The sequence below is a fragment of the Phacochoerus africanus genome, chromosome 16, assembly GCF_016906955.1.
Source record: "Phacochoerus africanus isolate WHEZ1 chromosome 16, ROS_Pafr_v1, whole genome shotgun sequence".
Taxonomy (NCBI): Eukaryota; Metazoa; Chordata; class Mammalia; order Artiodactyla; family Suidae; genus Phacochoerus; species Phacochoerus africanus.
The window spans coordinates 17659542-17673808 of NC_062559.1; the positions used below are offsets into that span (position 1 = coordinate 17659542).

Sequence of the window (14267 nt, forward strand, 5' to 3'; positions counted from 1 at the left end):
AGATCAGGCTGTCCCACTGTTAGTGATGTTCAAGTTTGATACCTGCTTAAGTGGTAACTGACAGAGCTCTCCTTTGGAAAACTCTATCTTTCATATTTGCAGGGTGATACTTTGGTACATGGTGTCTATCCTGTTTGCCATTGGATTAGTTTCCTAGAGTCACTATAACAAAGTAACAAAAATGTGTGTCTCACAGTTTGGGAGACTAGAAGTATGAAAACAACATGTTGGTCGGCTCCCTCTGAAACCTTAAGGGAAAATCCCTCCTAGCCTCTTCCAGCTTCTGGTAGCCCCAGACATTACTTGGCTTGTAGCTGCAGTACTTTTCAGTTTGTCCTCCATCTTCACGTGGCATTCTCCATGTGTCTCTGTGTCTTCACATGACTGTTCTTATAAGGATACCAGTCCTATTGGATTAGGATCCCATCCCACTCCATCATGACTTCATCTTAACTAATTACATCTACAATGAACCTGTTTCCAAATAAGATCACATTCCAGGGGTCCGGGGGATAGAATTTCAACATACCTCTTTTTGGGAAATGTAATTCAACCCATGACACCATGACACCCATCCACCCTTCACCCGTAGGTTTTATCATCCCTTGATAGTCAGTGATTGAATCACTTATTATGTTGAGGATTGCATAATACTCTTTTTCTTAAGCTTCATTTCTTCGACATTTATTAGCTGGCATTTTTCTGTAAAGAAAAAGGTTTCGTTTTCTTATTTCTCCGCTATCTCTTCTTTCTTCTCTCCCACTATTTAAAAAATCACATTAAATATGTGGCTTTTTCTTTTTATACAACCATCATTTTTATACAACCATAAAACGAAACTTTGATGCTTGAATCATCTCAAATTTGGCTAGTTAGAGCCCATAGTCAACTCCTTACTGAATGAAAATATAGTAAGTATTTAAACTCTTATTAAATTAAAAATTTTTCTTTTTAAAATCTGACTCCTCACCAATCTATCCCTTAGGACCTACTTCTGCTGTTCAGATAAGCCAGGGTTCATATTTTTCTCCCTGGAGAAGCTATGTGAAAAGTCTCATCATTCCTAAAGCATAGCCATGAAAAAGGTCATTTATTGAGCATTCTGCTCTACCTGTGTTATTTACATTGTCATAATACCTGTGTCTTCGTAGTGTGACTACATACCACTCTGAGGCTCCAAGTGAGATACTGGAAAGACCGTGGATTTGCAAGCTGACAATTGAATGCTGGCTCAATTGGGTATGTGATTTGGGGCCTCTGTAGGCCTTGGTTTGTTTACATACACTGTGGGGATGATGATATTTTCCTCAGATTTGACCCAGCAGCTTATCTAACTTAGAGCAGGTGTTTATTAGTTCTCTTCTTTCCATACCCTGATGACAGGTCATGACTTCTGGGTCATGTTGGATTAATGACAGTGACATAGAGTCCACTAGCAATTAATCAGGAGTTGATCAGTTTTATTAATTCAGAGTATTAATTAATCATTATGAATTAAAGGTAGCTGTACCTAAGTTTTAGCTAAAAGTTACATTTATCTTTGGAAAAAAACGTTTTGCTTATCAATTTCTTAATATTGTGGGAAGGAGGTCATATCTCTTCAACTTAAGAGAATGACTTTGGGGGCAATCTTTTGCATTTTACATGCATATTAGGGATCTCATTTACAAATCAGTCTTCCAAATATGTAGACTCAATTTTCTTCACCCGAAAATAGTACATTCATTCATTCCACAAATAGTATTGAACACCTACAATGTGCCATGCAATGTTCTAGGTACTTGGGGTACATCAGAGAATAAAATAAATATTCCTGCCCTTGTTTATATTCCAGCTGGGAGAGATAGGTGAAAACAAAATAAATTTGAAAATTGTATAAAGCATTAGAAGTAGGTAAGGGCTCATGAGAAAAATAAACAAAGCAGTGGTATACAGGGGGGGGGATTACTATTTTAAATAGGGTTGTCATCATTGAAAAAGTGATAGGTGAGGAGTTCCTGTCATGGCTTAGCGGTAACGAACCTGACTAGTATCCATGAGGATTTGGGTTTGATCCCTGGCCTCGCTCAGTGGGTCAGGGATCTGGAATTGCTATGAGTTGTGGTATAGGTTGCATACACAGCTCGGATCCCTGTGTTGCTGTGGCTGTGGTGTAGGCCAGCAGCTACAGCTCTGATTTGACCCCTAGCTTGGGGACTTCCATATGCCTTGGGTTTGGCCTTAAAAAAAAAAGGCAAAAACAGATGGGAGTTGAGCAAAGACTTGAAGGAGGTGAGGAAATTGGTCATGTGGCCAATCTGGAAGAACAGCAAATACAAAGGTCCTTGGGTGGGAGTGCGCTTGGCCTGCTGGAGGCTCAGCACAGAGGCCAGTGTGGCTGGAGTGCAATGAATGAGGGGAAGAATTTTATTTATCTAACACTTAAGGAGCCCTTACTAGTAGCACTGTTTTAAGCACTTAAGAATATTAAGTAATCTTCCCAAAAACTACGTGAAGTGGGTTCTGTTTTTCTCTTTTCCAGAGGGGAAACTGAGGCACAGGATAGTTAAATAACTGCCCCCAATCACATAACTATCAAATGATAGAGCTGGAAATAGAACTCAGGTAGTCTGTCTCTAGAGACTTTTGATGCTCTTAAGCACCTGAGAATGCTGTTCTGCCTCCTAGTTACTAAGAGATGAGATCCAATAACTGGAGACTAGATCCCAAAGGCCATTAGAGGCCATTGGTAAGGATCTGGGTTTTTATTCTGAGTGATATAGGTTTTGAACAAAAGCATGAGGAAGTTCCCTTGTGGCACAGCGGGTTAAGGATCTGGCGTTGCCCCAGCTGTGGTGCAGGCTGCAACTGCAGCATAGATTTGATTCCTAGCCTGGGAACTTCCACACGCCACAGGTACAACCAAAAAAGGAAAAAAAACAAAAAAACGTAAAAAACCAGTGATACGTCTGTTTTTTGTTTTTACTGTAATTCTGGGAATTTCCAAAAATATTTACATACTTTAGGTATGTGTTACTCTGGGCTTCTTTTTTTTTTTTTTTTTTGGCCCTGCCTGTGGCACATGGAAGTTCTCAAGCCAAGGACCTAACTAACCCAAGTCACAGCAGTGACAATGCTGAATCCTTAACCACTAGGCTACCAGGGAACTCCCTCTTGGCATCTAGTATGCTTATGTAAAGTTGAAATGATTTTAATTTATGAGAACAAAGAAATTTTGATGTGTATAATTTAGAGATTACATCCTATCAAATACCATTTGTGTAAGGGTAATCTCCTCTATTTTTAAAGTCTTATAGGAACCTCTTTATTGTGTGGACCTAGTAATACTAATGTATTTGGCTGTGCTTTCTGGGGCCAACAAAGCAATTTTGACCAAAAAACTTTATTTTTCTACTTTGAAGGGAAAAAAAGTTTAGGAAAAAATGGTTATGCAAGATATGTCCTTTTTGCATACCTAAGGTGATGGGTTAGCAGTGCTGCCATCTTGGGGCTTAATGTGTCAGCATGCTGTGGGGGCCATGTGACCTCATGTGGGGCTCCATGACCTCAAGTGCAGCTGCCCCTGAGGCTGACTAAAGGACTTGGTTTCAAGCCATCCACCCTGCTCAAGATGGATTTACATGCAGAGTCAGCCTAGAGAAAAGAAAGCATTAGGAAGATCACACAGTCATCTTTGATCATAATTGCCATAATTTATTTAGCATTTACTGTATTCCTAGCATCATACCAAATGATGAGCTATACCCCATGCTGTGTGTAAAGAAACTAAGGCTTAAAGAGATTAAGTAAATTGCCTTAGATCATCATATACAGCTATGACATAAGTGCCCCCCTGCCTGTCTCCAAAGCCTATGTTCAGACTCACTTATTCTGTGCTGTCTAGGAATATACTTCCCTATAGTTATTCTTCTGTAACCCTCAGAACACTTCCTGGAGGTGGTTCCAGTTCCAGTTTAGCCACCGCTGCAACTGACTTGCTTTGTTTGGGCCCACGTAGCCTTGCTACCTTGGGCTGGAATTTATCTGCCACTTTCCCAGCCTGGGCCTCCCCCTTGATTGCCACTGAGCAACTAGGTTCTTCAGCTGCACACCATGAATTTCTGGCTTCTCTCTCCATTCCACGAGCAGGATTACAGGCCACACCATAGAGCACTGGCTGTGGCCTGCTAAGAGACTAACATGGGAACATACGACATAACCTGGAACGATGAGGAAAGAAACTCCTGATGTGGTAAATTTTGATCAGTGGGAAATAGGAGAGAACCATGAAGATGGATTTTTTTTTTCCTTTCTGCTTCCCAAGAACTTACCTGAGCATGTTTTCGCCATGGTGCATGTCCAGAGATATCCTGTCTCTGCAGGATATATCCTACTGTCTCTGCAGATTATTCAAACATCATCTTGCATTGTGTCCCATCCTTCTCCATCTCTCTTTCCTTTTTCTCTCAATCTTACTGCCTGGGATTACATCTCTGAAATGAAGCATTAGCATTAATTCTTGGTTTGAGTTCTAATTTTCTAGAAAACGTAGGCTAAGATATTCAGATCCAGTTTCGCCTGTGGAACCACCATTTCCTAAATTCTCTTGGCTCAGAGCCAAGCTTCCAAACGTGTATTTGAAAAGATAGTCACTGATAATAATATTGTCAGTTTTCTTAGTATACCTGATAGAATTCGTGTATTTCTCCAAAAAGTGCGGTTTATTTGGAAGAAAATAAAAATAATTAAAAAGGAGTTCCCGTTGTGGCTCACCAGGCTAAAAACCTGATGTAGTGTTTGTGAGGATAAGGTTCAATCCCTGGCCTCAGTCAATGGGTTAAGGATATCTCATTGCCACAAGGTTCAGTGTAGGTCACAGATGCAGCTAGGATCCCACGTTGCTGGGGCTGTGGTGTAGGCCCACAGCTACAGCTCTGATTCAACCCCTAGTCTAGGAACTTCCACAGACCGCATGTGCGGTCCTAAAATAAGTAAATAAATAAATAAATTTGAAAGGATCCTTGGTGGTAAAAAGATTCTGAACCCGTAGCTCAAAACTAGCCTCAAATGGAAATCCACTCATGCTCTGAAGTTCTCATGACTAGCTTTGCCTTCCTTTCTAGTCTTCTCCTGGCTTGGGTCCCCATTTTTCTTGCTTAGACTATTACAACACCTTCCTAATTTATCTTCCTGTTTCCACATTTTCCTACTTCTGTTCTAATCTGAATACCATTGCCATCTGATAAATAGCCCTAAAAACTGATTTTAATCTTGCTCTCCCATGTTCAAAAACCTTCATTAACTTCTCACTGCCCGTAAAATAATGTCTAAAGTTCCTTCTAAAACAAATCTTCACTCAAGGCTCTTCACAAACTTTTGTGACCTACATTTCCAGCTTTAATACCAACAATAGCGTTTCTCTATTTGAATTACACCACCAGCTATTCAGGGCTGCTTGCTTTTCCCAAACATGTGTTGTGCTTTTCTGAGCTCACCATGGCCCTGGACAAGAAGAGGTACTTGTGGGTTTTGATAATCTCCCTCCGGAAGTATCAGAATGCCTGCCACACCCATAACCACTTCCCAGGAATTTCTAATGGGACAGCAAATTATGTATCAACTTATTCTGCCATTTTAAACAAAACTGTTTAGTCCAGAAAGCAGGCACCTAATGTAGAGCAATAAACTTATGCTGATGTGATGGCTTGTCACAGAGGCTCTGCCTAACTTGACGGCGAGCAGCCAAACCAGTCAGGCCCTTTGGAGGAACTGAATATGAAATATAGAGAGGGAATCAGCACTTAGCAGTGGGGAGAAACTAAAAGTTCGCAGAGAAAAGGAAGAAAGCTGACAGCACGTAACTGGAATTCATGAAGCAATAGAAGCTATGAGATAGAGAAAAGAATAGCAAGTACTTAGTAGCAAAGGCAGCAGAAGCAGAGAGTCACAATAATAGCAGATAATTAGAGTACAAAGCAACAGATATTTACTGCTGAAGAGCCCGCAAGATAGATAACGCAGCTGCAATGGCTGTGTTGTGTGCTGAATCACCTTCCAGTCCCCACTGGTCATTACTAAACTTAGATTTAGGCAACCTGAGTCTATCTCTGTTCTGGAAATTAAATTTTTGTTTCTCAGTGCCTCTATCAGTCAAGATCGTGGCTGGAAACCAAAGGCGCCCTTAGCTGGGATTTTGAAAATAGTTTGATGGAGACACTATTTACAAGGATGTAGCCAGGGTTTCTGGCACGTCAAAAGAATATTGAGGTACCCAAGGACTAGCAAGTGTGGAAACCCAGGGCTGAAGAGACAAGGGGTGGAAATGGTGTTATGAGAGTCCCGCAGGAGCCAGAGCTGGGAAGGGGCATAGCTGCTGCCAGAATCGTGGTGCTAAAGCTGGAAGAAAGAAGAAGAAATACCTCAACCTCTTTTTCCTCCTACCCTCTGATAGTTGCTGATACGTCCCATTGGCAAAATCCAACAGTACGCCAGAGGGCAGTGGGGTCTAGGTGAGTCATCTTTGGATAACAGCCTCACCAGGCACAGAGGAGCATAGGAGGCTGTCAGTGGGCTAAGTAGTGGTGCCTCAAAAAAAAAAAAAAAAATTGCTCACATGCTACTCCCTGGAACCTGAGAAAATTATATTACATGGCAAAAAATGTGATTAAGTTGGGGCTCCTGTGTGGAGGAGCATATCCTAGTTTACATGGGTGGGCCCTAAATGCAATCACATGTATCCTAATAAAAGCGGAGAAAGGAGGAAGCAGTGTATCCACAGAATCAGAACTGGAATAAAGTGACCACAAGCCAGGGAAAGCCTGGAGCCATCAGAAGCTGGAAGAGACAAGAAACAGATTTTTCAAGAAGAGACTTTGCAGGGAGCCTGGCCCTGCCAAAACCTTGATTTTGGACTTCTTGCCTCCAGAATTTTGAGAAAATAAAGTTCTGTTGTTTTAAGCCACCCTGTCTGGTAATTTGTTACAGCAGTTACAGGAAACTAATACAGGGGCCAAATGAAGAATAACCAGCACAAAATCTATTTCTCTCAAATGCCTCTTTGACCACAATGATAGCCCTAATCACCTTGGCTGGAAAATCTTTTGCTTGCTTTCTGTGTTCCCTTTGGTACTTCTTTTTGGACCACTCATATGATTCCAATTAAATACTCCCAAATTATAGTTACTTTTGCATACAAAGATCTTTTCCTCCTAACCAGATTATAACATTCCCCTTTAGAAAGAGAACCTTGTCTTGCACGTCTTTGTATCCCATGAAAATCCAAGCACAGTACTTTGAACAGAGTGCACATTCTGTAATTGGCAAATGAGAACGAAAGCTTCCATTTGTCCACCTGTAAATGGAAAATAACAATTTCTACTGACTTGCCTTTCAGAGATAATAACGGCAATGTTTCCTGGAAACAATTTCTGTACCTGTAACAGAATGATACATCTGAAACACCAATTCCTGCTGGAGAAATTTCTTTAAATTTTTTTTTAGTTTTAGTGTGTCCCCTATTCCATGTGGAACTGAAACTGCTTGCATTTTCACCCCAAGGAAGAAAAGACAGGGGACAATTAAGAAAATTCAAGGGCTGAGTATTGATATTTTCTCAGGAACTTTGATTCATCCAGTAAATTTTTATCAAAGGACCATTATGTTAAAGTACAGTCCATAAATATTGGGGAAACACACACACAATAAGACATAATTCCAAGTAAGTAGTTGTCACACAACGCGATGAAAGCTTTTTATAAAACACAAAATGCTGTGGGACCAAAGGAAGAGAATGATTAACTCTATTGATGAAAGGTTTCACCAAAAAAAAAAAAAGTCACATTCAAGCTGATCTTTTAGGACTTCATCAGACAGAGCAAAGTCAAAAGCATTTGGAGACCAAGAGAAATAACTTTGCCTGAGCTGTTGCCAAAGCAAACCACACCCTCAGCTCAGCCCTATTGTATCCACAAAGAACTATTTTTATTCATTATCCTCATAGCTACTTTTTAAGAGAGGAAGAGGATGCAGAGTACCTCCCTATTTTGCACCTAGGTATTTTCTGCTTCAAAGAAAGGAGATTATCGGGAAGGAAAGCAGAGGTTGACTTCTGACAAGCCCAACAATGACGAGTCCAAATAAGCCATCCTGTAATGAGTTAATGAAAACTCTTGCCTTTCCTGAGCTTCTTTCCCACTTCTGAAAACTGAGCCAGGCTGTGCTGTAAGAGTATATGATAGCAGGCATGAACCACTCCAAGGAAAGCAGGCAAGGAATCCCCTGGTTTCACTGCCCCAGACCAGGTGGCACTTCTTTGTGGCAAAACCCCCCGAATGGGGATTATGCCTGAAGTCCTTTGTTCCTCCCCAACCCCCCAATGCTGACCTTCAGATGGCTCCTTGAGGAACAGCTCTGCCCGGGCACCGCCCAACTTCTCTCCTAGCCCAGCCCTGCTAGGCCTCTGAAACCAGAACTGTGCTGCTTAGGAGTGGGAGGAGAAACTCGGGAAAGCAGCCTGGAGAGAGGGAAGGACCAGCCTAAACCCACTGAGGGGCAGAGGGTTCCCCATCCTCACCCCACACCTTCTACTGGAAAAATGGGGAAGCCAAGCACCCAGATTCCAGCCTGAAAGTACACATCGCTTGTCCTTGTTTTCTCAAGAAGGCTCTACCTTCCAGGCCTTGCCAGAAAGCCGGCGGCATTTTCATGAAGCAGTAATAACAAGGACAGAGCGTTCTAGCCTGCTGGAGCCTGCTGGCTGGTCACTCTTTCCACTACCTTTTGTTTTCATGCATCATTCCCTCACTTGCTTCTCAGATTCCTCAGGGCTTTGAAAAAGCCACAAATGCTCCACACAGTGACACCACCCAGCAGGCTAGCAGACATTGCTGACATGCACCCTGCCCTAAGTGGTATCACGTACACAAGTCCCAACAACTGGTGCCCAACCATACACCAAGTAAGAGGCAAGGCAGCTTCCAGAAAGTGAACTTTGCCCCCCATCCGTCCGGTTGGCAAAGGTGGGACTTTAGGTCAAGTACCAGCCAGGGGACTGATCAGTCACATACCTCTGTTGGATTCAGAACACATCTATAAGGCATGTGGACCATGGTACTTCTTCCTTTTCCTCAAGGATCTAAATGCAGCCAACATAGATGTTACCAACAAAATGCTAGGGCGCTTTCACCGTTCCAATTCACAGACCAATGATTTGCTGTTTCAAATATTAGGTTATGCGCACATACATACACTAAGCTGATGCTGTCAAAGATATCTATGTTTCAGTATCACTTCTGGCCTGTTTCAAACCACACTGCAGAGCTACCTTATCAGAATCTATGAAAATAGGACCCAGATATATGGATTTTTTAAAAACTTGACAGTTGATTAGAATATGGGACAAGAGAAATTCTCACATATCATTGTTAAGAGGGAAAAAAAAGTTTAGTTACTGTGGAGAATAGTTTGAAGAGCAATCTAGTAAAGTTGAGAATGTGTGAATTCTGTTCCCTAACAAATTCTGTTCTAGATATACAGCCTAGAAGAACTCTCACACATGAGCCCAGGGAGGTACATACCAGGCCATTAATTATACCATGATTTGAAATAGCAAAAAACTAGATATAACAAATACCCATCCAGAGAATAGATTCTAGAATATTTATACAATGGGACTTATATTGCAGCATTATATAGTATAACATTACTATATTGTAAACAATGGACTAGCTCTACAGGTATCATGTGGATAAATCTTAAAAACGTTAAAAAATTTTCAGAAAAATATGTATGCTATTTATGTACATATTTAAACACTGAAAGCATATATATTATACAGTAAAAATATAAAGACATATGTGGGGTTTCTACCATCTTCAAGATATTGGTTACCTCTGAGGAGAGATGGGAAGGAAGGGCCTTTTTTGTAACAAAAATGTTTTATTTTTGTTTTTAAGTTATTAAGCAAATATGGCAAGTTGTTATAATTTATTAAATCTGGGTATGGATATATGCTCCACTGGTAACTCTGAGGGTCATTCATAGCAAAAGGATCTCATAAGACTTATAGAATTCTCAAATGCTGAAATTAAAAGTGTGTTTATGGGGGTGGCTCATATAAGTGAGCCTTCAGATCCTTTCTACTCTGTTTTTTTCCAGATCTCTCCAACTTTCATTGTCCCTCCATCCCCTGAAATTTGCTAGAGCTCTAATTATATGTGGCATTCACTTGACTCTGTATTTCCCAGTACATTGCTGAAATGGGCTATTATTTACTCAATAAGTTTATGTCTTATTTCTTGAATTAAGCTATAAGCTTCTTCAGAACAGGGACCGTGTCTTGTTAATTTTTGTATTTTCTGTAATATCTAACACAATGCCTTGCACAGAGTAAGAGGTAAAGTATCATGATTAAGAATACAAGATAGGAGTTCCCGTCGTGGCGCAGTGGTTAACGAATCCGACTAGGAACTATGAGGTTGCGGGTTCGATCCCTGCCCTTGCTCAGTGGGTCAAGGTTCCGGCGTTGCCGTGAGCTGTGGTGTAGGTTGCAGACGCGGCTCGGATCCTGTGATGCTGTGGCTCTGGCGTAGGCCGGTGGCTACAGCTCTGATTCAACCCCTAGCCCAGGAACCTCCATATGCCGTGGAAGCGGCCCAAGAAATGGCAAAAAGACAAAAAAAAAAAGACGTTAACATAAAAAAAAAAGAATACAAGATAAAACAGGTTCAGAAATATGCGGGGTTATAAAAGCAATATACGAAAATCAGTTGTATTTCTATATACTAACCACAAACAATCAGAAAATGAAATTCAGTGTAGTCCTGTCCAGATCCTACCTGCCACCCTGCCTTCCTCCTTCCTTCTTTCCTTCCTTCCACTACACCCACAGCGTATGGAAGTTCCCAAGCCAGAGAGTGAATCTGAGCTGCATCTGCAACCTTTGCCACAGCTGCAGTAATGCTGGATCCTTAACCCACTCTGTTGGGCCAGGGATTGAACCCGCACTGCCACAGAGACAATGTTGGATCCTTAACCCACTGCACCACAACAGGAACCCCTCTCTCTTTCTTTCTTTCTTTTTCTTTTCTTTTCTTTTCTTTTCTTTTCCTTTCCTTTCTTTTCTTTTCTTTTCTTTTCTTTCTTTCTTTCCTTCTTTCCTTCCTTCCTTCCTTCCTTCCTTCCTTCCTTCCTCCCTTCCTTCCTTCTTTCTTTCCTTCTTTCTTTCTTTTGCAGAAATTAAAAAGCTGATGCCATATTTCATATGAAAATATAACCCAGAATAACCAAAACACTCTTGAAGAGGAAGAACAAATTTGGAAGATGTCCATTTCCTGATTTCAAAACCTACAGCAAAACTACAATAATCAAGGCATAAGGCATAAGATCAATTGAATAGACTTGAGTGTCCAGAAATAAACTCCTACATTTATGGTCAATTGATTTTTTTGACAAGTAGCCCAAGACAATTCAATAGGGAAAGAACTGTTTTTTCGATAAATAGTGCTGGGACAATTGGATATCCACATGCAAAAGAATGAAGTTGGACTATACCTTACACTGTACAAATAAATTAACTCAAAATGGATCATAGGTGTAAATGTAAGAACTAAAACTATAAAACTCTTAGAAGAAAACATAGTAAAAAAATCTTTATGACCTTGGATTTGGCAGTAGTTTTTTAGTTGCTTTTTATCACCAAAATCAGATGTGACAAAAGGAAAGAATAGATAAGTTGGACTTCAAAATTAATTGGACTTCAAAACCTTCATGCCATCAATGAAGTAAAAATACAACCCACAGAATGGGAGAACACCTTCGCAAATTGTATATTTGACAAGAAACTTATATCTAGAATATATAAAAATTTATTACAGCTCAATAATAAAAAGACAACCTGGTTAAAACATGGTCTAAGAATTGGAATAAAGATTCCTCCAAAGAATACGTACAAACTGCCAATAAGCACAAGAAGAGAAACTCAACATTATTAGTCAATGGGGAAATGCAGGTCAAACCCACAATGAGATACCTTTCCATACCTGCAAAGATGACTATAATTTAAAAAGACAATAGCAAGTGTTGGTAAGGATATAGAGAAATTGGAACCCTCATATGTTGCTGGTGGGCATGTAAAATGATGCAGCCACTTTGGAAAACAGTTTGTCAGTTTCTCAAAATGCTGAACATGGAGTTACCAAATTGCTCATCAATTCCACTCTTAGGCGTATACTCCAGAGAAATGAAAACATACCCCACACAAAAGCTTTTATGTGAACATTCAGAGCAGTATTATTTATAATGGCTAAAAACTGGAGGCAACCTATGTCCATAAACTGATGAATAGATAAACAAAATTTGGTATATCCATGCAATGGAATATTTTCACCCCTGAAAATGAAGTACTGATGTGTGCTACAACATGAATGAACCTTGAAAACATTATACTAAGCAAAAGACCATATATTGTAGATAAAGTCTCTAAAGAGGCAAAGTTAAAATGAAGTCTTAAAGGTAGGCCCTAATTCAGTATGCACAGCGAGATACCAGGACTGCCCATGCCCAGAGAAAAGAGCATGGCAAGGACACAGCAATAAGGCAGATACATGCAAGCCAAAGAGAGAGGCCTCAGGAGAAATCAGACCTGTAGATACCTTGATCTTGAACTTCTAGCCTCCAGCACTGTGAAAAAATAAATTTCTGTTGTGTAAACCACCCAGTCTGTGGTATTTTGTTATGGCAGCTATAGCAAACTAATATAGTGGTTCTTTTGAGTGTGTACCAATGATGTGATGTATGAGAAAGGTCTATGCTTTGAATTGTATTTTGCAGGGTGGCATCTTCGGATCACTCATGTCATCAATTGCTAGAAAAATGAGAACTCTCCAGAAGATCAAGTACTGTGCAGTAGTTACCATGCACAGGCCCCACTGAGGCCTGGGCTTTGAAGTGCCTTGTTCACCAACCTTAAAGGAAGGTAAATACTTAGGAGATCTCACCAGACCTATGGGATTTTCATAAAGTGGTAGAAATTGATCCAGATGTGCTTAAAACCAAGGAAAATGTCATTTTAAATGATGTTTAATTACTGAGAACTCTTAATAACATGGAGAAAGGATTATAATATTAAGTAAAAAATTCAGCATGCAAATTTAACATGTATAGATTGATTCACCTTATCTGTATAATGATATGCATAGAAGAAAGACTGAATAGAAATAGAATCAAAGTTAACATTAGTTTTTCTTAATTAGTGAGATTATGGGTTATTTCTGAGCTTTTTTCTTTATACCTCTCTGTATTTCTGAACTTTGCAAAGTGATCATGTATTAGTTTTATAATCACAAAATATGCTTATATTTTAAAGATTAAAAACTGAGGCAAAGGATAGATAAGATTGAGAGTCATCTCCAGGAGATGTGGTTCTAGGACTCAGAGGTCAGATCTCTTGCAACCCTGATGCTTACCTGTCCTCCTGGGATTTGGCCATAGGGTGTTGCCCCATGCCTAGAAATTCTGATTATGCTCCTGCAGTGCCCTCCTGTCTAGCACAGGTCTCTGAACACTGATCCTCCCTTCAGACCTCTAATTCCTAACTCTGAATTTAGGCTTTTCTTTCCGGATTTATGTAGCTACCTCTCTTTTTCTACCAATGACTCAACCCAACCTCTCCCACATCTTTTATATTCTTCCAACCTTTTATATTCTGAGGCTACCCACAGTGACATATGGACAACTGTGTCCTTCATGAGCAGAGTGGCTGAAAACAGGCACAAAATGAGAGGAGAGGGACAAGAGAAGGGAAATCCTGAAGGAAATGCTTGTGGAAGTTTGATGCTCCTGGCTTCTGTCTACTCCTTCTCTTGTTCCTCCTCCTTACAGGAGGGGCTTAATCCGCTTGGTGAATTTTGAGGTACACCGGGCAAGCTCATCTTAGCTCCTCCTTTCTTCCGCTGAGGTATCTACCCGCCCGCAGTGCAGATGTCACCTTGGTCTGCTCCTCTGGGGGTAGGCTCCCTTCCCACCCCCAGCATGAGAAGGCCTGTCCTGGTCAAAAGTTACTGCGACTGAGTGAACAAGTCTACCTCATTCTAAAACTCATTTAGTATTTAGTGTCCCGTTATCTCTCACAATAAATAGCCTTTATCAGCAATCAAGGTGGTATTTTGGTCTCCATCTGCTCACTCTTTTATTTAATTCACATCTTCACCAGAACCTAGGATAAGGATTGGGGAAAAGATGGGAACGTGACAGAGACCTGAAAAAGAAATAATACTTGTTATGAGCCAACT

General features: G+C 40.5%; 1 long non-coding RNA gene across 2 annotated transcripts in view; it reads right to left on the reverse strand.

Moving 5' to 3' along the window:
* Positions 1–448: 448 nt before the first annotated feature.
* Positions 449–14267, reverse strand: part of LOC125117664 (uncharacterized) — a 145677-nt gene continuing 131858 nt past the window's right edge. Inside the window, exons 3-5 of one of the 2 annotated variants that reach the window (XR_007132678.1) lie at positions 4311–4472; positions 3455–3633; positions 449–702 (exon numbers count right to left, since the gene is read on the reverse strand). This is a non-coding gene — a long non-coding RNA (uncharacterized LOC125117664). The remainder of the gene's footprint in view (positions 703–3454; positions 3634–4310; positions 4473–14267) is intronic. The other variant, XR_007132676.1, reaches the window with a different exon arrangement.